Source organism: Papio anubis, chromosome 6 (genome assembly GCF_008728515.1).
Source record: "Papio anubis isolate 15944 chromosome 6, Panubis1.0, whole genome shotgun sequence".
In the NCBI taxonomy this organism is placed as follows: domain Eukaryota; kingdom Metazoa; phylum Chordata; class Mammalia; order Primates; family Cercopithecidae; genus Papio; species Papio anubis.
Window position 1 is genome coordinate 38,346,804 of NC_044981.1, and position 22,603 is coordinate 38,369,406.

Below are 22,603 nucleotides of genomic sequence, written 5' to 3' on the forward strand. Positions count from 1 at the left end.
TCTGATTTCTTTGAACAGTGTTTCATGGTTCTCATTATAGAGATCTTTCACTTCCCTGGCTAGCTATATTCCTAGGTATTTTATTCTCCTTGTAGCAGTCATCAAAAGGATTTCATTCCTGATTTGGCTCTTGGCTTGGGTGCTGTTAGGGTAACTGAATGCTACTGATTTCTGTACATTGATGTTGTATTCCAACACTTTAAAGTTGTTTATGTGCTCAAGGAGCTTTTGGGCTGAGACTGTGGGGTTTTCTAGATACAGAATATCATCTGCATATGGGGATAGTTTGATGTCCTCTCTTCCTATTACATTTGGATGCCTTTTATCTTGCCTGATTGCCCTGGCCAGGGCTTCCAATATTTTATATACTTGCAAATGTTGAGATAAATGTCAATATACTTCAGCCTTGTACTATGTATGTATATGCAAAATTTTGTATGTGTTTATTTTGCTCATTATTAAAAGCCTGTGACTTTATGATTATATGGTTTGGAGGACTTAACTCTTATTTGTGGATTTTATATATGTCTTTTCAAATTTTTGCCAAAAGTTCTACTGTTATTGTTTAAGGAGATTAGTCAGGACGTTGAAATATTAAAATGTTTTTAGAAATTGAGAAAAATGTACAAGAGTAAAGTCATAAAAATACTCTTTTTTGAGACAGTCTTGCTCTGTCACTCAGGCTGGAGTACAGTGGTGCTATCTTGGCTCACTGCAACTTCCACCTCCTGCATTTAAGCAATTATTCTGCCTCAGCCTCCCAAGTAGCTGGCATTATAAGCATGCATGGCCACGCCTGGCTAATGAGCCACCATGCCTGGCCTAAAAATACTTTTAAAATCATGCACTGGAGATGCCTGGAATATTAGGGTAACACAAAACTGATTTTCCATCTGACAATGACTTAAACACTGAATATTGGAACTAAACTTAAGAACACTTATTATATTGAATAAAAAAAGAAATATCAATTTAATTAGCTGTTTAGCCACTTCAGTTTTACCTTTTAGGACTCAGCTTCCTCACCTATAAATTGAAAATCTTAAATAAGATTTAAGGCCAGAAGGAAAGAAGGGTCTGTTTTTCAAAAATTCTTTAATGTCTGAGAAAACCCAGGTTCTCAAAGTCAATCATGTAACTGCTTTATCTTTACTAGCTATAGGTCAGGTCACTAGTTCTCAAAGTTGGCTGAACACTGAAATCACCTGGGGAGTCTTAAGCCAAAATCCAGGAGTGAGATCTGGACATTAACCAGAAGGTTTAATTGGCTTTGGGTGTGACCTGAACGTTGGGAGTTGGAGTGCTCCAGGTGATTCAAATGTGTAGCAAAATTTGAGAACCACGAGTCTAGGTCATGTATTAAAATCATCTAGGTTGCTTCTTAAAGGTGTAGCTGCTTTCTTCCTCTCAACCTTCCTCTGCCGTGTTCACACCTTGCTGGCTCCAGCCTCTGTGGCACATTCCAGCCCTCTATCCTGTGACCAACAGAGAAAAAAAAATTACATGTTTTCTTGCCCCATAGATACCTTGAGGTGAACAAAAAAATTAAATTTTAGCCATGAGGGAAATCGTGCATATCCAGGCCAGTCACTGTGGCAACTAGATCAGTGCCAAATTCTGCGAAGTGATCAGTGATGAACATGGCATCAACCCCACCAGCACCTACCATGGGGACAGCAATCTGCAGCTGGACCGCATCTCTGTGCACTACAATGAAGCCACAGGTGTAAAGTATGTTCCTCATGCCATCCTGGTGGATCTAGAACCTGGGACCATGGACTCTGTTTGCTTAGGTCCTTTTGGCCAGATCTTTAGATGAGACAACTTTGTTTCTGGGCAGTCTGGGGCTGGCAACAACTGGGCCAAAGGCCACTACACAGAAGGGGCTTAGCTGGTTGATTCCATCCTGGATGTGGTACTGTAGTGGGAAATCAGAACTGGAGAGATAGAAAGGGTTACAGGAGGATTTATTAAGGTGTACAATGACTCAGAGGACTTGCATCCAGAAAGTCTGAGCCCCGAGCAAAGACAGACAGACCCTTTTAAGTGTCTTGAGTTGAGAAAAATGTGAAGCAGGAAGTGGACTTACAGAAGCAAGAACAAAAGTAGTTAATCATGTGACAGGTCTTCTATCTTAGAAAAGGTAAACATGTTTTGCAGCTCGTGCTTGTCTGCCTTGTGACCTTGCAGCTGCTCAGTAACAAAAACAGGAACTTACAGAACTTACAAAATAAGCAAAGCAGAGATATGGTTAATGTTTCAGAGAGAGGCAGTTAATATTCTTTAACTTAAACTTTGGTTGGTGAGGGGGTGGGGGCGGGGGGGGGAGGCATGGGGGGGCTGGCTAACAAAAGCCTGTTTCAGCCTAACTTTAAACAGCAATTTTAGGTAATCATAATAATTTTCTTTCATTCCCCTCTTTGGTGCCTTTTATAGATGGATTTTAATAGAAGGCACCACTATCATTTGTTTCTTCCTGGGTTGGCACATATTTTTCCTTGGGTAGAGGCTGATATTTAGTTAAGGCCATTATTTGGGTGGTAGTATGTCTGGCCACAATTGCTTCTACAGTTGACTGTATACTCCTGAATAGAAGAGGCTGAAGACAAGGGAGTACTAAGCATCTGCCAAGGATAAGCATAAACCCTCCTATTAAGGTTTTAAATCCATTGAAAGATGAAAACCATCCTCTGAAAAGGGAGTCTGGAGACCAACCTTTCCAGGTTTGAACTGAAACATGAGCTAATTTCTGCATCCTAGCAGTGATTTCCATGACAGCTTGTCCATTATCATCAATTTCTAGACAGCAATTTGTTAAGTTAAACTTCCCACATACTCCTCCTTCTGAGGCCAGGAGGTAGTTTAGTGCTAACCTATTTTGATAAAGGGCATTTCTCATCTGTGTGGCTTGCACGGCCAGCAAATTCAAGGCCCTTGACGTTTCATTGGTTATAACTTCAAGAACAGCCTGTAACCATATGATACAATTTATCACATAAATGGAGGTATGATACCCCCATGTTTCATCCTCTGCCCAGGTGGCTGGGCCATGGTACTTCATTCTCTCAGGAGACCATTCATTATTTTTTCTGTCTCCTATATCTATACCCTTTATGTTTGTGTCTTTTGATGTTATGCTTTTAAAAAATATATGGCTCCATGGGCATGTAATGTGGCAAAGGCATAGAGTCAGTAAAAATATTGACCACTTTCCTTTGGCTGACAGGACCATTGTTAGAGCCATCAGTTCTGCATTTTGAGCTGAAGTCCTGGTGGGTAGAGACTGTGCCTCTACCATGGAATCCCATGTCAGTACTGTATACCCAGCTCAACAGACCCTGTCTGAGACAAATCTGCTTCCATCCATGAAGTACTCAGCATCTGGGCCACGAAGGAGGTGGTCTAAGTCCCTTCAGCTGGAGAACACCTCATCTACTACGTCCACACAGTAATACTGAGGTAGGGGGTGTTTTGGTCTATGGGCAGAAGAGTAGCTAGGTTTAGTGTATTTACAGTCTCTATAATGATGTGAGGATTTTCACACAAGAGTCCTTGATATCTAGTCATTCTTGGGTTTGATGATAGCTAATGATGTTCTCTGATCCATTAAGGTGGTAACTGTGTGTGCCACTTGAATAATCAATTTTTGTCCTATGGCCAATTGGTTAGCCTCTTGTGACACCAGAGCTGTGGCGGCTAACGCTTTGAAACAAGGAAGCCAGCCTAGTGCCAACAGGTCTAGTTGTTTAGATAAGTATGCCACAGGTCGATGCCACGACCCCATAATTTGAGTTAGGACCCCTATAGCCATTCCTTTCCATTCATGGACATACAGAAAGAAGCCCTTGGTTTGATCTGGCAGTCCCAACCCTGGGGACTGAAACCAGGCCTTTTTGATTTTCTTAAAAGGTTTATTGGTCAGCCTCCCAAAGGAGGGACTCCCTTTTTCCCCTCTTTGTGGCTTCATATAGGGGTTTTGCCATAAGTGAGAAGTTTGGAATCCAAATGCGGCAAAAACCTGCTGCTGTTAAAAACTTATTTGACGCCGGGTGGTTGGGGTGAGAAGTGACCACACAGCCCCACTTTCGTTCACTGTCAAGTTCATGTTTCCCATGACTTATTTCAAAATCTATATATTTGACTCCTTCTGAACAGATCTGTGCCTTTTTCTTAGATACGTTATATTCTGCTTTCCACAAAAGGCACAAAAGGCGGAGGAGCTTCTTAGTGCCCTGTAGGCAGTCCACCCAAGTAGGGGCTGCAAGTAGATTGTCTATGCACTGCAGCAGGATGCATTTGTCATTAGTTGGGTCAAAAGTTCTGAGATGTGATGCCAGCACTTCAAAGATTGGAGGGGAATTCTTGAACCCCTGTGGGAGCCTTGTCCGAGTGTGCTGTGTTTCATCCCAGTGAAATATAAACATAGGCTGGCTTATTGGTGCCAGCTAGAGACAAAAGAATGTATTTTTTAGGTCTAAGCAAATAAGCCAGGTTGTACTACCTGGTGTTTGTCCCATTAAGGTGTATGGGTTGGGCACCACTGGGTGGATTGTCTCCATAACCCAGTTTATAGCACGCAAATTCTGGACTGGCTTGTATTTACCAGACGGCTTCTGAACTGGCAATGAAGGAATGTTCCAAGGTGACCTGCATTTAACTATGATTCCATGCTTGAAACGCTGGTCTATATGCTTTTGAACACCTCAGATGGCTTCTATGAAAATTGGGTATTGGTGAACTCGTACTGGGGAGGCTTCCAGTTTTAGCTCTACTAGGACTAGTGCCTGATGTATAGCCAGCCCTGGTGGGTTGTCCCTTGCCCACACTCCAGGTATTTTAGTAATTCGCCCATATATTTCAAGAGGTTCTGGCAGTCTTGGCTTAAGTGGTACTTCTGCATAGAGTCTCCACTCCTTGGCCTTTGGGAGTGTGAGGGTTAACACCATAGCCTTTGGCTGACTGAAGTTTAAGGATATGATTCCTTGTGGCCCGAAGGAAATTTGTGCCTGTAGCTTTTGGAGTAAGTCTGTTTCTAGCAAGGGGACTGAGCAGTGTGGGAGGTACAGAAAACTTACGCTGACTTCCCATCCTCCAATAACACACCTCCTGGACAGACAGAAAGGCCTCTTTTTCAGAGATTCCAGTTGCCCCAATAATAGTTGTATAATTCTTGGATAGTGGCCCTACAGGTTGGGTCACTACCGAGTATTCAGCTCCTGTATCTACCATAAAGTCCATCCATTGGTCCCTGCCTCTACTAAGACCATAGGCTCCTGGGGCCTGAAGAGATGGAGCCTGGTCTGCCTCAGTCCTCATAGCCTGCAGCCTTTGCTAGGCTTATCAGGTGAGCGTCTGGTTTTAGAACACAATGGCTGGCAGCTGGTGGCTCTAGCCATATTCCCTGGTCACAGCTATTTCCTCTATCTTTCTGTGGACATTCATCCTTCCAGTGTCCTTTTTGCATAGTGCACATTGATTCCTCTCCAGCCTAATCTGGCCTTCAAATCTTGGTCTAGCCTGACCTCTTACATGACCACGACTGCGTCCCCTCATTATGCCAGTCTCTCAACCAGGGCTGCCACCAATAGCTTGACCTTTTTCTTAATCCTCTGCTCAGATTCCTTCTTTTCTTGTTGCTCACAGTTGACATACACCTTGGTAGCCACCTCTATAAGAGCTCAGTAGCATTTATGGCTGTGAAACCTTCCCATTTTTGAAGCTTTTGCTTAATGTCACCTTGTGCCTGGCCAACAAATGAGGTATTCACCATGTGCTGATTTTTAACAGCCTCCAGATCAAATAGAGTATAGAGCCAGTATGCCTCACAGAGCCTCTTGTAGAACTGACTTTGGCTTTCATTAGCCTTTTGTAGGGCCTCTGAAATCTTTCCTATTGTCATGGCCTTCTTCCCACCTGCTTTTATTCCATTTAACAGTGCTTCTCAGTACCCTTGCAGGTGTTGGAGCTCCCCTGCCTCGTTTGGTTCCCAGTTAGGATCTGTCTCGGGGAACAGCTCCCGGGCATAATGCAGGACATCATTTGTGCCACCTGGCACATTGTTCTCTAACCACCAGAGAGCTGCTTGTGTCACTCTCCAGTGCTCTTCTGTATTAAGCAGTGTCAGAAGGAGCTGCTGGCAGTCTGGCCAGGTGGGGTTATGAGTCAGCAAAATGGACCTCATCAAGTCTATGAGAGCCTGGGGCATCTCCAAATGGGAGGAAGTATGTTGTTTCCAATTTAGGTGGTCTGTCATAGAGAAGGGCTGGTAGATGAAAATCCACTGCCCTCCCCCAACCTGGCCTTGCTCATTATAAGTTTGTGCTCAAGTCTCACAGAGGGGCATTTGTAAGACTCGGGTGTGGCTAGACTGGAGGTGGCTTGCTACATCACCTTGTTTTCCCTCCTTAGCTTTCACGGGCAGGGATTCAGGCTCTCCCCTGTGAGGTGATGCTGGAGAGTTGCTTTCCTCTGAGCTCGATTCCTCAAGGGCCATTTGCTCTGTACCCTGTCCTAGCCCTGACAAGGGCAGGTGTATTAGAAAATAACGGGAGGAACCTCTTTCCTCTGGAGGTGCTTGTAGGACTGGCTTTTCCTGGCTCTCCTGTTACTTTTTCTTTTCTTCTGAGGTCCCTGGCATAATTGGCTTTTCTATCACCTGAAGATGATATCACCTGGGCCACTAAGGCTTTACAATAGTTTGCCAAAAAAGGCTATAGCCATTTGGGGCGAGTCTGGACCACATTTAATCAGGAGTCAATGTATGTAAATTGATCTGGATGCCAAGGCTATCCTCGACTCCACTTACCACCCGAAATACATGGCCAACTGCTTCCCTATCTATTGTTCCTTCAGCTGGCCACCTGCATTAAAAGGCCATTCTAATTCACAGAGAGTTCTCAACCACTGGGGGGTCACTTTAACTCCATAATCTCCTCCAAAACCTTTCTTAAAATTCTTTGACATGCACTCCAATGGAGTAGGTTGACAATTTCCTCCCATTCCTCCCTTTATGATGCGTAGTCACTCAGCCCTTTGTGTCAGACTGACCAGACCGGTTCCTATTATGGGAGTTTCAGGCACCACTTAGCTAGGACAGTACATTATTCCTGTTACGACTGCTGCAGTCATAAGGCAGCTCCTTTCAGCCATATGCAGATCTGCCTAGGCCTGCTCAGTCACACACTTGCTTCGGAGCACACAGTCAACACTAAGATCTGTGCCTCCCCACATCATGCCCCGCAATGGTCCCTCCTGGAACTGTCTCTTTCACACACTTTCACACACCTCCTCGCTCCCAGTACCTGTTCCTTAATTGGGGTGGCAAGCCACTGTCACCACCTTCAGTTTTTGTTTCCTTTCCTAAGCCACCTTAGCAAGCCTCTCTCATGTCGTGTGTCAGTGGGGGTGTAAGCTTCATCCGAATCAGTGAGCCATCCTCTCCACTCTCAGCCCCTCTATGTCAAACTAGTAGTTAAACCCTGGGAGGCAATCAGTCTCCCCCCTTCTGTGTTTATGCGAGGGGTCCCGTCTTGGGGCCCCAAACCTTAGTGTGGTTCTGAAGAATGCGCACTGCTCCTGGAATCATCCTGCAGCCCCTTTTCTGGTTCTGTTGCACTATCAGGGAAGGGCACCGGGACATGGGAGAGTTGATCTCTCTGGGCTGAAGTTTTCCCGTTGGTGCCTAGGGTCTTGGGTCTGCCCCAGCCCGGGCTCCAGTCCCACAGGCAAAGGAGACAAAATTTGCCATCTCCAATCCCGGATGAGCCCCCAGAAAATGTACTGGGAAATCAGAACTAGAGAGACCAATAGGGTTACAGGAGGATTAAGGTGTACACTGGCTCAGTGGACTTGCATCCAGGAAGTCTGAGCCCTGAACAGAGAGGGACAGGCCCTTTTAAGTATCTTGAGGCGGGAAAAAGGTGAAGCAGGAATTGGGCTTACAGAGGCCCAAACAAAAACAGTTAATCATGTGACAGGTCTTACATCTTAGAAAACATGTTTGCAGGCCGCGCTTATCTGTCTTGTTACCTGTGCTACGCGGCAAGAAAAACAGGAACTTACAGAACTTACAAAATATGCAGAGCAGAGACATGGTTAATGTTTCACAGTGAAGCAGTTAATATTCTTTCTTAGCCTCAACATTTGGGGGTTGCAGGGAGGGGCGGTGTGGTTACCAAAAGCCTATTTCAGCTTAAACAGCAATTTTAGGTAATCATAATTTTCTTTTCTTTCTCTATTTCACTATGGAAGGAGGCAGAGAACTGTGACTGCCTGCAAGTCTTCTAGGTGACCCACTCGCTGAGTGGGCGCCCAGGCTCTGGAATGGACACTCTCATCAGCAAGATCTGAGAAGAGTACCCTGATTGCATTGTGAACATCTTCAGTGTTGTGCCTTCACCCAAAATGACACCGTGGTTGAACCCTATAATATCACACTCTGTCTAGTTGAGAGAAAATTCACACAGCACATTTTACATTGACAACGAAGCCCTCTATAACATCTGCTCCCGCACTCTGAAGCAGACCACACCAACCTACAGGGATATGATCCCCCTCATCTCAGCCACCATGAACAGTGTCACCACCTGCCTTTGCTTCCCTGTACAGCTGAATGCTGACCTCTGCAAGTTGGCAGTCAACATGGTCCCTTTCCCACATCTCCATTTCTTTATGCCTAGCTCTTCCCCTCTCACCAGCCATGGAAGCCAGTAGTATCAAGCTCTATCAACGCCTGAGTTTACCCAGCAGATCTTCAATGGCAAGAACATGATGACTGCCTGTGAACCCCGCCATGGATGATACTTTCCCATGGCTGCCATCTTCAGTGGTCAGATGTCCATGAAGGAGGTCAATGAGAAAATGCTTAATCTGCAAAAAACAGCAGCAGCTATATTGTGGAATGAGTCTCCAACAACATCAAAAACACAGTACATGACATCCCATCTCGTGGCCTGAAAACTTCTGCTGTTTGTATTGGGAACAACATGGCCATCCAGGAGCTCTTCAAGCACATCTCAGATTAGAGAAAGGGGATCAGGTGGGGACAAGAGACCATCTTTGGTCGCTAAGCTTCCAGAAATGTCCTAATCCCCACCTTTTCTTACCCCTGAAAAGGAATTAACATCCCTGACTATGTAGTGGTATATACTGCCATATCAGCCTTTGAGTCAATCCCCAGAGGAGAGGGGAACCCTCCTCCATCTTTTCTGCAACATCTCATATCTTCTTTCTGCTGTTGCTTCTCCTGCCCCTACACTTGGTTTTATTCTATCCTACGTTTGAGATTTCTATGTGTTAAACTTGCTTTTCTTCATATTGAAAAGATGACATTGCCCCAATAGCCAAAAATAAATGGAATTTCTTTAAAAAAAAATAGGTGCAGCTATCTTCTCAGAGACTCAGATTCAGATTCAATGGGTGTGGAATGGAGTCCCCAAATCCACCTTTTAAACAAGTTCCTCCAGCTCTTGGGGCAGGGGATCTCAGAACCACAATTTGAGAAGCATTGTTTGGATGTCAATCTTTGGGCATTCTTTTAAGTTTGGTTTCACTTAACTTGCAACATAAGGAACAGATTCTCTAGATTAGGATCCAGCATTGGGAAACTGGGAGGGCGAAGTGCATAAGGAGCCAAGAGGACCTTCCTTCCTAGTATTATGGATTGAGATTTGCTTGAGAAATCAGGGCACTTTTAAGACAACAGGCTTAGGAGAAAGAATCCTTCCAAACACATGAAATCCCCTGTAAAAGAGACACTCAGATCTGAACCATTTAGACATGACCACGGGAGACCAGGGTCAGACCAGAGTATTTAGGGCTCTAGCTTCCTGTTTCTTGATAACCCTGGGTTCTTACATTGGAATATAAGTAAGGTGCTCAGGAACGTCTTGCTGTAAAGTCTCCAGTGCAGTGTCCTTGACTCATATCAGGATACTCAGTGGGTTATGTCCTCCTGCTGGTCTGGTCCAATATAATCACCCAGTGCCCTTCTGTGTCATCCAGGGCACTCATTCCATCCAGGCCCTCTAAATAATGGTAGAGAGGGCCAAAGGTCTGTGGTTGCATGTAGCAGACACTGCTGGTACCCTGCCCAGACTCTGTCAGCCCCTTCCATTTCAGGGCATGCTGGCCTGACTCCCGTTCACCAGCACCTGCTTCTAAGCCTGAGGACTTCCTCTATCCACCAACAGTGGATTCACACATACACTAGGAGTCCTCAACTATTGACTGATGGGAGTTGGTGTTGACTCCCTTGCCTCGTGTGTGGCATAACTCTGAGGCTTGTTTCCTACTGTGGCTCCCAGAATCCTTCAACAGGATTAAGCTCCAGGAGCCACAGTGGTGAGTAAGGTAGCCTTTGTTGGCTGCTTCCTTTGTCTCACTCCCCAACCAGTTTCCTGCGATCACACCCAAAATAAACTACGTGCACTCAGATCTTAGTCTGAGTTCCTTCACAAAAAGATGCTAAAACAAAAGCATTGGGATTGCTAGCTTCTTGTAACTAATCCCCGGTGTTTATAAATCAGCTACTTCTGAATATCTAAATGTGATGCTCTTGGGTAGAAATACACATCTTTCATTACAGAGAAGGTTCTGGTGCTGAGATACCTGAACTAAACATCTTTAATTGTCAATAATACTCAAAGGGGTTCTTGATCTTTAGGCTTTATAAAGAGAATGGTTGCTACAAATTGCAAATAATTTATGATATGGATACTCAATCATTTCTGGGACAAGTAGGCATGGATAAATTTAAAGTGGCTGGTAGGCTATTATATCAAGCTAAGTTTACAAACATTTCAAGCTACAGATGCATGGCATGAACTTTGTATCATCAATTGCTGCATCCCTTACTGGACTCTTTTCTCCTTTCTGGTCTACATTATTTGTTGACCTTCCTCTGGGCCCATGCTGTTCCATACCCTATAGAGGCCTGTATTAGATCCTCTCTATTGCAGTAAAGAAAACAGGCATAAAGTAAACTTGGCATATCCAAGTGATTACACACACAAATATATATTGAACACTCAGCTGCTTTTATGATTCTAGTCATATATAATGTGGTAACCACACACCTCTGATTTGGAGCACAACCATTTCCCTTTGATCCACTTTGTGAAAAGAATGGCAGCCCCCAGTCATGTAGCTCTTCTTTTCGGATAAAAAGACAGCTTCCCAGCTACCATTTAGAAATCTTACCTGTTGTGCGGGACATTAGTGAACATTTGCTAGTTGAATAAATGTTCAACCTCTGGGAGGTTCAGTCAGAAGCCGATATGACTCTGGTATCACATAACATATGTGGACAACCCACAGGTGGGGTCTTTGGAGATATTCATTGTATTTCCTGTCTTATGTCACAACTAATTGAAAGGGACACCAGGGACATCTCAGTCGAGATCAAGCTATAAACTTTATTGTTGAGGGTGGTGGCCTGAAAAATGTGACTTGGGTCTAAACCATGATCAAATTCCCAAACATCCTCCCTCCCCTCCTACAACCCTGCAAGTCTAACATTACACCCTTAGAGGGGAGATCTGGCCTACAGAGCAGAAGCACATGCCCAGGATCACTGGGTGAGATATACAGCCAGAGCATATGAGGGACCCTGGCTCAGCTGATTAGTTCTACCCATGGTCAAGGCCATCATAGGATGTGGATGCTGGTTGTAAAGAAGAGAGTGAGGGAAAGCCATTCTGCCTAAGAGCACTGACATGTGTACCTATCCACCAGAGAAGCATGGCCTGTGAATGTCAGATTCTAACCTACTGCATTAACCATTACTCTCCTAAGGAGGAGTGAGGGTGCTAAAGGGTGGTAGATATTCCTGAGCTCTCTTATTCCCACATGGAGGGGGAAAAGAGGTCCCTTCTGTGGACCATGTCTGTAGTTCTTCTGTGGTCATCACCCCTTGGAAACAAGTCCTCTAGTTGGATGGACTTACTGAGTCTCATTCAAATCTTCCCAATTCTTTGCTATGCCATCTCCCTGTTCAGCCCACCATAATGCTGGAATTACCACTAGAGATTTGTCTTAGTCAGCTTGAGCTGGCATAACAACATACTATAGGCTGGGTAGCTTAAACGATGGACATTTATGTCTCATTTCTGGAGGCTGGGAAGTCCAAAGTCAGGGTGCTAGCAGATTCTCTTCCTGGTGAGGGTCCTATTCGTAACTTACAAAGTTGCTTTTTCCTCATATGGGTGGAAGAGACTAGTCTCTGTTGTTCTAAGGATAATAATCTCATCACGGGTTCCACCGTCATGACCTCATCTAAATCCAGTTACCTACAAATACCATCACATTGGGGATTAGGGCTTCAACATAAATTGGGGAGTGGAGGATGCAAACATGCAGTCCATAATAAACCTCCTGTGCACGTTTTCTCCTCTACATCCTTCTATGTCCAGGAGGCTGACCTTTACAGATTGCATCACCTGGGCTACTGTGCCATCAGTCTCCTGTTGGGTTAGGCCAGTGGGAGGCAAGGGCAGGAAATCAGAGGTTAGAAGGACGTGGCAGTTGGGGTATCCCTCCCTCTTCCTTCCGTGAATGGTTTTGACAGTGTCATTCCTCAAGAGCCACAGCTTGTTCGGTGGCCACATTCCTGTCTCCAGGTCCCACCAAGCCCTGGTACACAGCTGTGCTACCTTGACCCTCTGGTCTTGGTGTGGTAAAGGCTCTGTTCTTGCCACTTCCTGGGTGCTACTGTCCCCTTTGTGGTTGGCTTGATCTGCCTACACTTAGAGAAGTAGCTCTTCCCTAAATTTCTTCAATCGAACCCCATAAGTATGCTGTTTCCTGTGGGAACCCTCATCCACCCTCTAAGTATCTCCTTCACACAGCAGCACAGAGTCACTTTTCTGAAATGCAAATCTGACATCACACCTCTGATCCACACACAGTGTGACTAACTGCCCTCTGGTTAAAATCCAACTCATGCCAGGCCCTGCATAATCTGTTTATTCTCAGATTTCCTCTGGTCATTCTCCCTTTTGTTCTTTTCTGTCCAGCCAGACTAAACTTTAGAGTTGACCAAAACCTCCTCGAGGTTGTTGCTGCAACCTCAAGCTGCATACTGCTTTCTGCCTGAGATACCCCTCTTTTTGTCTTCCACCCTTAATCCCCCCATCATGCCAACCTTTTACCTGGATAGATCTTATTTGTACCTTAGGCCTCAGCTGTGGTGGTGGTGGGGTCACCTCTCCTCCCATTAGCAGTCTGGATTAGTGACCTTCCTTTACTTCCCATAACACCCATTTTGTTTGCCTGCACATCTCAACAAACAGATTTCCCGGCCTTGAGAATACTCGTGTACCATTCCCATCCCCAGTCTTTGGAGCAATGCCTGGCAGAATAGGAACAAAGGAGTAGGATGGTCATCAAGTAATTACTACATCATGAATTTTCCTGTTTCATGCAGAAATTACCTCCTGCTCAGCCTTTAACTAAGAATTTATATCACTAAGAACCTTATAGAAGAAATATGATACATGAATGTTCAGGCAGATTTGGATCCTATCAAAAAGAGATCCTTTCGGTCACAAGTCACCCTTCTCTCAAAACTTAATGCTGGTAAAGGGTGCACACTTGTATTCTAACTGAACCTTGGGTGACTGAGAACCCATCCACATATATGCTCCTCTTTCTGCAAAGATAGCGACAATAGGACCAGTTCTGTCATTATGTGTAACAATCTCAGGTACACAGATTTAGAATATGAATTAGCTATGATTCTAGTTCATCAAGCATTCAATCGTGAATAAACTGCCATTTAGCTATTTTTAATTATATCATACTTATAAAATGCTTCTGCTACTCCTCAAAAATCGAGATCTTGATAACAGCTTACACATAACAATGCAGTTTTCATCCTATGCCCTTGACTCTTCCTACCTCAGGTAACTACCATTCTGAAACTTGTGGTTATCATTTTTCTGCTTTTTTATATAATTTTATGATGCCTATATGTATTCTTAGAGAGTATTTGAATTTTAATTTTCTAAAAAGTGCATCTTGTTATATATATGAAAATATATATTATATTTATAAATTAACTTTTGGATTTACTTTCACTTTATATTGCTAACGCTCATATGTATTGTTACGTGTCACTGTAGTTATTTTACTCTGACGACTGAATAACCTACTGAGTAAATATACTGCAGTTTAGTCATCCTCCTTCAGGGGACAGGTATTTGGGTTGTTTCCAAAGCCATTGTGAACACTGGTGCTATAAAACAGCCTTGTCCATGTCTTCTATTGTGTATGCATCAGTCAGAATAGGTCATGGTATTCTGTAGTAAAAAGCAACCCTCAAAATCTCAGCAGCTTAAATCTACAAAGACTTATTTCTCACTTTTGCTCTATGTCCTTTGTATTCAACAGGAAAGAATGTATTATACGGAATCAAGGACCTAGGCTGACAGAACAGTCACTGTCTGAAAGGGTGACAGTAGCTGCCAGAGGGAAAAAGTTCTGAAGAATCTGGAGTCAACATTTCAGTGCCCTGGCATGGAAGAAACGTGTCACTTCTACTCCCAACTCATTGGTCACAACTAGATCTATGGCTCCACCTAAGCAAAAGGGGCTAGGTTGTACATTTGACGAGAAGAGAGGAGATCAGATATATTTGGAAAAGAATTTGGTGGCATGTCCTCAAACTGAATATTAAAACACTTTATAATCTAACAGTTCTCCTGTATATATATGTGTGTGTATATATATATGTATATGAAGCATTTCCATCAGTTATGGTATTAATGTTATCTTCTCAGTTAATGTTCTGTAAGATGTAAGAAATTCATAGAATCACAGCTTTCCCAACTCTTGGCATTATCAGACTTTAAAAGTTTTTGCCAGTTGAATGGATATCAAAATGCAAGTCAAGATCACAATGATGGTGATTTTATCACCAATAAAAATCTCATTTTATTGGTTTTTCACCTTCAGTAAAATGCCCATTTATGTCTTTTGTCCATTTGCTACTTATTTGTAGGACTTCTTTGCATATTCTGAAAACTATTTTTTGAGTATATATTACAAAAATATCAATTCATAATTTCTTAGCTTTTGATAACTATAGAGTGAATTTTAATGAAGTTTATTAATTTTCCTTCATAGTCAATATTTGCAGTGTTTTGTAGGTTTTTCTTTAACCCCAGCTCAAAAAAATAAAGCTTCTTAAACCCCTCAGTAGAAAACAGGTGAATTATTCATGCACACCTATGTTTATTTGTTCATTCACATAATTGGAATCAACCCAAAATGTCCATCAAAGTGACAAATTGAGGGAAGAAATGTGGCACATATACCATGGAATACTATGCAGCCATAAAAACGGATGAGTTCGTGTCCTTTGTAGGGACATGGATGCAGCTGGAAACCATCATTCTCAGCAAACTATCGCAAGAACAGAACACCAAACACCACATGTTCTCACTCATAGCCGGGAATTGAGCAATGAGATCACTTGGACACAGAAGGGGAACATCACACACCAGGGCCTATGGTGGGGAGGGGGAAGCGGGGAGGGATAGCATTAGGATATACCTATTGTAAATGACGAGTTAATGGGTGCAGCACACCAACTTGGCACATGTATACATATGTAACAAACCTGCACATTGTGTACATGTACCCTAGAACTTAAAGTATAGTAACAATAATAAAAAACTACCTAAAAAAAAGCAAAGGAAAGAAAACAGGTCAATTATTAATTCATGTGACATTGGGTGTGGTGTGAAGTAGGCATTAAATTATTTCTCATAAGGTTAAAATAATCCAGCTATATGAAAAATTCCCTCACCCATGACATCTCACTTTCAGGGTCTGTTTCTGGGACTCCCTATTCTATTGCATTGGTCAATTTGTCTACCCCTGTCAATATCAACTAGTGTAATATAGCATGATGGTTATTTTTTTGATACAGAAATGTACCCTTCCTATTCTTTTATTGGACAGTATACTTGGAATATTTACTATTCTATATGAAGTTTGTGACAGTTCTATAAAATTCAAACATTAAATCTTTAATAAACATGCTGTAATTCTCCATTTTTGATATTTCAGAGTTAGGGCTTTTTTTTTTCCTATAGAGGCCTGACATTTTGTATTGGATTTATTCTTACATCCTTGATATTCTGTACTTGTGTTCTAAACAGAATCTTGATTACATTTTTAAATTATTTGCTACTAGCATATGGATATACAACCAAATTTGAATATACTATTTGAATGCCATTCTTATAGCCATCTTAATGTGCATTTTTTCTTATAATGTCTGTAGATTGAGTTTCTTATGAGTTAATTTCTCCTTTCCAATCCTTATGCCTATATATTTTATTATACTGACTAGGATCTTCAATATAACATTGAATTACAGTAAAAATTCTTCTCTTGATTTGAAAAAGAATGTTTTTAATGTTGTCTTATATAAGAATTTTTATCACAAATAGTTGTAGAGTATTATTACATTCTTTATCTTATACATTTTGAGATGATAGTTGTCAAGAAACGAAAAGTTTGAGATTTTACTTCTACTTAGTAAGGCCTGCCATAGTTTTATAGAGGTTGGCAGAAGACATGAGACTCACGGGTACGAGATAAAAGGACTATTGTGGCACAGCAGGCAACATCATGTTCATGATCACACCACTTCCCTTTGCCCCTCATGCCCCATGAGAGCAATAAAGGGAAGGCTAGGTGGCTGCTGCACATGTAGTGGATTGTATCACAGCCGAGGAATCCTGAATCTTTTAAAATGGGCTAAGAAATAGACCTGTCTAACATTTGCCCTGAAGTGAGACGTATTTATTATATTGAACTGTAAAAAATCTGCCATCTGCTTCAGAAGGAGACACTATCTTTGAAGGCTATTTTCTATACAGTGATCCTTGAAAAGTTAGTTTGGAATAAATGCCATGGGAGCTTCTGCTCACAAGATGTGCAGAAACAAGAGATCTCTGGAGAATTCTCTCAATATTTGGTGTTTTCTATTAATCTGTGGATGTGGCAGATTATGTTTACGAGCTTTCTGATAGTAAAAGATCTTTGTATATCCCCAACAAGCACTTTTATATAAGTTTTAAGATGGTATTTTATATTTCTGTGAAGAACATTATTGATATTTTGACAGGAATTACATTGTATCTGTAGATCGATTTATGTATTATAAACATTTTAACAATATTAATTCTTCTAGTCTATGAACATGAAATATCTTTGTGTCCTCTTAAGTTTCTTGCATCAATGTTTTGTAGTTATAGATGTCTTTCATTCCCTTGGTTAAATTAATTCCTGGCATTTGATTTCATTTGTAGCTATTTTAGCTAATGTAAATGGGATTACTTTTTTTTCAGATTACTTGCCACTATTGTAGAAATGGTACTAATTTTTGATTTTGTATCTTGCAACTTTACTGAATTTATCTATCAATGTTAATAGTTTGATGGAGTCTAGGTTTTTCCAAATGTATCTTCAAACAAGAATAATTTGACTTCTTCCCTTTCAATTTGCATGCCCTTCATTTCATCCTCTTGTCCAATTGTTCCAGCTAGGACTTCTAGTACTATGTTGAACAACTGTGATGAAAATGAGCATCTTCATCATGTTCCAGATCTTAGAAGAAACACTTAAGTTTTTCCCCATTCAGTACGATACTAGCTGTGTGGGTCTCACATATATAGGTTTTATTATGTTGATGTATATTCCTTTTATACCCAGTTTCAAGAACTTATTAGGAAGACAAGTTGAATTTTAATCAAATTCTCTTCCAGCATTAATTGAAATGATTATGATTTTTGTCCTCCATTCTGTTGACATGATGTATCACATTTATTGGTATTTGTTGAGCCATCCTTGCAACTCTGGAATAAATCCCACTTGGTCATGAGGAATGATCTTTTTGATGAGTTGAATTTGGTTTGGTAGTATTTTAAGGATTTTTGCATCAGTGTTTATCAGGGATATTGACCTTTTTTTTTTTGTTTTTTTTGGATGCATCTTTGGTTTTGGTGTCAGGGTAATTCTGGCCTCACAGAATGAGTTTGAAGACACTCCCTCTATTTTTGGGATAGTTTGAATAGATTGGGATTAGTTCTTTGTTTGGTGTAATTCAGCAGTGAAGCCATCAGGTTTCAAGCTTTCCTTTGTTGGAAGACTTTGACAGCTTTACTCTCATTTGTTATTGGTCTGTTGAGGTTTTGGATTTCTGGATGATTCAATCTTTGTAGGTTATATGTTTAGTAATTTATCCATTTCTTCTAAGTTTACTATAGATGCTTGTAGTAGTCTCTAACGATCCTTTGAATTTCTGTAACTCTGCCAGATGTCTTTATTTTCATCTGATTTTATTTGGGTCATCTTTTTAAGTTAGTCTGACTAAAGGTTTGTTAATTTTGCTTCTTTCCACAGCACCAACTTTGTTTCATTGTTCTTTTATATTGTTTTGTTTCAATTTCATTTATTTCAGCTCTCATCCCTATTTCTTCTAATTTGGGGTTTGGTTTACTCTTGCTTCTCATTAAGATGCAGCTTTACGTTTATTTGAAGTTTTTTTTTGATGTATGCATTTAATGCTATAAACTTTCTTAGTGCTGCTTTCACTGTCTCATAGGTTTTGATATGTCATTTCATTATTTGTTTCGAGAAACTGGTTTTCTTTCTTAATCTCTATCCACTCACTGGTCATCCAGAAGTATATTTAATTTCTATGTGTTTGTGTACTTTCTAAAATTTCATTGTTACTACTTTTATTCCATTGTGGTTAGAGAAATGTCTCAGTCTCACCCAAGGCCCATAGCATGTACTACTTGGTTATGGCTGATTATTCACGGCCCATGGGCTCTTTACTCAGCACATAATTAACCCTGCCAGGATTGGGCCCTTCTCTTTATGCATGTTTTTCTGCCCAGGGTATGTCTAGTAATGTCATCTGGGAGCTAGGGCCTAGAATGGTGGGGGTCTCATGACTCTACCTTGTGCCCTATCCTACTGTGGCTGAGCTGTATTCAGGTTGCAAGATGAAATACGCTTTACTCTTCCATCTCCTCTCAAGCGAAAGAAGTCTTTTGGAGCTGTGAGCTATGCTGTCTGCGGTTGGAAGATAGGGTGACAGAAACACTTTCTTAGCTGCCTGGACTGGTATCTCACTAGGTCACATGCTCCCGAAGTCCACTGGTTCTGAACCCAACACAGCACTAGGAATTGCTTAGGGGTTGCAGTCCTGACCCAGGCTGCCTTTCACGTTTCTTTAGAACTTTGGAAGACTGTAGCCCTCCACAGCTAGACTTGCTGAAACTCAAGTTGCAACCATGCGATGAGTAATTCCCCTCTGGCTAAGGTTGGTAAATGCTCCCTCTGTGGGCACCAGCTGAGTTCTGCCTGGTGTCAGCAGTACTGAGTTTCAATGCAGTCCCACAATCCTGCATTCTCCCTCTCCCAAGTGCACAGATTCTCCATGCCATGTGGCTGCTGCCAGGGTATAGGGGTAGGGTGCTATGTGCTCTTCCCCACTGTGGCCGAGCTGGTATCTATGTTGCAAGACAAAGTCCCTTTTACTCTTGGAAACTCAAGGCTGTCTTTTCTACTCCCTTCAGTGCCTCTTTTCAGTGATAGGAAGTTAAAACCAGGTACTGTGATCCCTCACCTGATTTTTGGTTCTTATGAAGGTACGTTTGTGTAGATGTTAAATTTGGTGTTCCTGCAGGGAGGATGATTAGTGGAGGCTTCTATTTGGCCATCTTGCCTTGCCACTTCTTTTGATCAGTCATGTCGGAGGTGTCTATTGTATTATTCATTTCAACAATCTCACCTTGGCTTATCTTATTGAAGATTTGTTTTTAATTCATGTTTGAGTTTACTCTCTAATTTTGTGAGTTCTTGACCTTTTGAACATTCCTGTTTTTAAAAGGTATCTAATGTTATTACCTTTACACAGAGGCTGTAATATATATCACCATTCAGTTATGGATTTTTTTGTTTATGGACAAATAGATGTACATGTTTGGGGAATACACGTGATATTTTATGTATTCATATGATGTCAAAAGATCAAATCAGCGTAATTGGGATAGCTATCACTTATTCATCTTTTCTTTATGTTAGGAGCATCTGAATTGTTTTGTATTTTGAAATATATAATAGATTGACAGTCACCCTCTGATCAAACAGTGGATCTTATTTCTTCTAGTTGAATGTTTATTTTTACCCATGAATCAATCTCACTTTCCCTCTTCCTGGCCTCTTTTTAACTACCTATCTTCATGAGATTCCTTTTTAGCTCCATATATGGGAACACACAGTGTGTGTGTGTGTGTGGGCACACGCACTTGGCTTATTTCACTAAACATAATTGTTCCCAGTTCTAAGTTGCTAAAAATGACAGAATTTCATTCTTTATGACTTAACAGATTCCATTGTGTATGTATACAACACTTTATCCATTCATCCATTTATGGGCACTTCAATAGATTCCATATTTTGGCTGTTGTGAGTAGTACTGCAACAAACATGGGAGTGCAGACATTGCTTTATACTTATTTCCTTTTTGGATATACTCAGTGGAATTGCTGGATTATACAGTAGTTCTACTTGTAGTTTTGAGGAACCTCCAAACAGTTGTGTAGTCGCTGTCTCAATTTATATTCCCACCAACAGCCCATGAGTGTTCCACTTTCTCTACCTCTTCACCAGTATCCATTGTTCCCATGTTTTTCATAAAAGCCATCTTAAAGGGGATGAGATAGTATCACATTGTGGTTTTGGTTTGCATCTATGATTAGTGATGAACATTTTTTCATATGTGATACCCTTTTGTGTGTCTTTAGAATGATCTATTCTGATGCCCATTTTGAAATCAAATAGAATAGTTTTTCCTACTGAGTTGTCTGAGCTCTTCATATATTCTGGTTACCAATCCCTTATCTATGGGTGGTTTGTGAGTACTTTTTCCCCATTCTGTAGGTTGTCTTTTCACTTTGTTGATTGGTTGGCATGCAGCAGCTTTTTAGTTTGATGTAATTTCATTTGTCTTTTTGCCTTGGCTGCCTGTGTTTTTGAGGTCTTACGCAGCTTTTGCCGAGACTGATTTTAGAGTATTTCCCCAGTGTTTTATTTTAGTAGTTTCATAGCTTCAGATCTTAAAGTCTTAGTTTTTTCAAATGTTCAGAATTCAGCAGGGAAGCCAGCAGGTCCTGGGTTTTTCTTTGATGGGGGACTTTATGGCTTCAGTGTCATTATTTGTTACTGGTCTGGTTAGGTTTTCCATTTCTACATGCTTCAATCTTGGCAGGTTGTGTATGTTCAGGAAATTGTCCATTTCTTCTAGGCTTTCCAATTTGTTGGTGTACAGTTGTTTGTAATAGTCTAATGATTCTTCGTATTTTGGTAGTCTTATGTCTCCTTTTTTTCTGATTTCAGTTATTTGGATTTTCTAAGGAAAAGTTTCAATTCTGTCTTTTCAAAAAGTCAATTGTTTCATAGATCTGTGATTTTTAGCTTCACTTTAATTTATTGCTATTTATCTGGGGTAAGATGATCTCATTGTAGTGTTTTATTTCCCTTTAGTGATGTTGAACATTTCTTTTATATTCTTATTGGACATTTGCATATCTTTTGAGATGTTCATGTCCTTTGCCCAGTTTTTAATGGATTGTTTTTCCTGTTTTGAATTTCTTATGTCTTCTGGGTATTAGTCCCGTGTTGGATGCATAGTTTGCAAATATTTTCTCTCATTCAACATCTCTTCACTGTTATCCTTTGCTGTGTAGAAGTTATAGTTTATGTCCCATCTATTGTGTGTTGCCTGTGCTTTTGAGGCCTTCGTCAAATTCTTTGCCTAGACTGATGTCCAGGAGAGTTTACTCTAGGTTTTATTCTAGTGTTTTTATAGTTTGGGTGTTACATTTAAGACTTTAGTCTGTTTTGAGTTGGATTTTGTATATAGCGAGAGACGGTGGTTGTTTCATTCCTCTGCATGTGGCTATCCAATTTTCCCAGCACAATTTATTGAAGAGGGTGTCCTTTCCCCACTGTAAAGTTATTGTCAGCTTTGTCAAAGATCAGATGGCTATAAATATGTAGCGTTATGTCAGGGTTCTGTATTCTGTTCCAGTCTATTTTTGTACTAGAAGCATGCTATTTTGCTTACTATAGCCACGTAATACATTTTTGAAGTTAAGTAATGTGATGCCTCCCACTTTGTTCATTTTGCTTAAGATTGCATTGGGTATTCAGGCCCTTTTTTTGGTTCCATATGAAACAGGATCTTTTTTTCTAATTCTGTGAAGAATATTTTGAAATATATTCTTCACAGAATATATTCTGTGAGGTCAGCAGATTGCTGTGGGCAATATGGTTGGTTTTAACAATATTAATCCTTCCAATCCATGAGCATGTTTTCCATTTGTTTATGTCACCTTCAATTTCTTGAGTCTTTTGTAGTTTTCTTCATTTTAGGGATCTTTTACTTTCTAAGTTTCTAGTTTTTTTTTTTTCTCTTTGAGATAGAGTCTTGCTCTGTCACACAGGCCAGAGTGCAGTGGCACGATCTCGGCTCGCTGCAACTCGTCTCCTGGGTTCAAATGATTCCCAGGCCTTAGCC

The 22,603-nt window shown here is 41.2% G+C and overlaps 1 pseudogene; it reads left to right on the forward strand.

Moving 5' to 3' along the window:
• Nucleotides 1-14,709, forward strand: part of LOC116275273 — a 21,884-nt pseudogene extending 7,175 nt beyond the window's left edge.
• The last annotated feature ends 7,894 nt before the right edge of the window (nucleotides 14,710-22,603 follow it).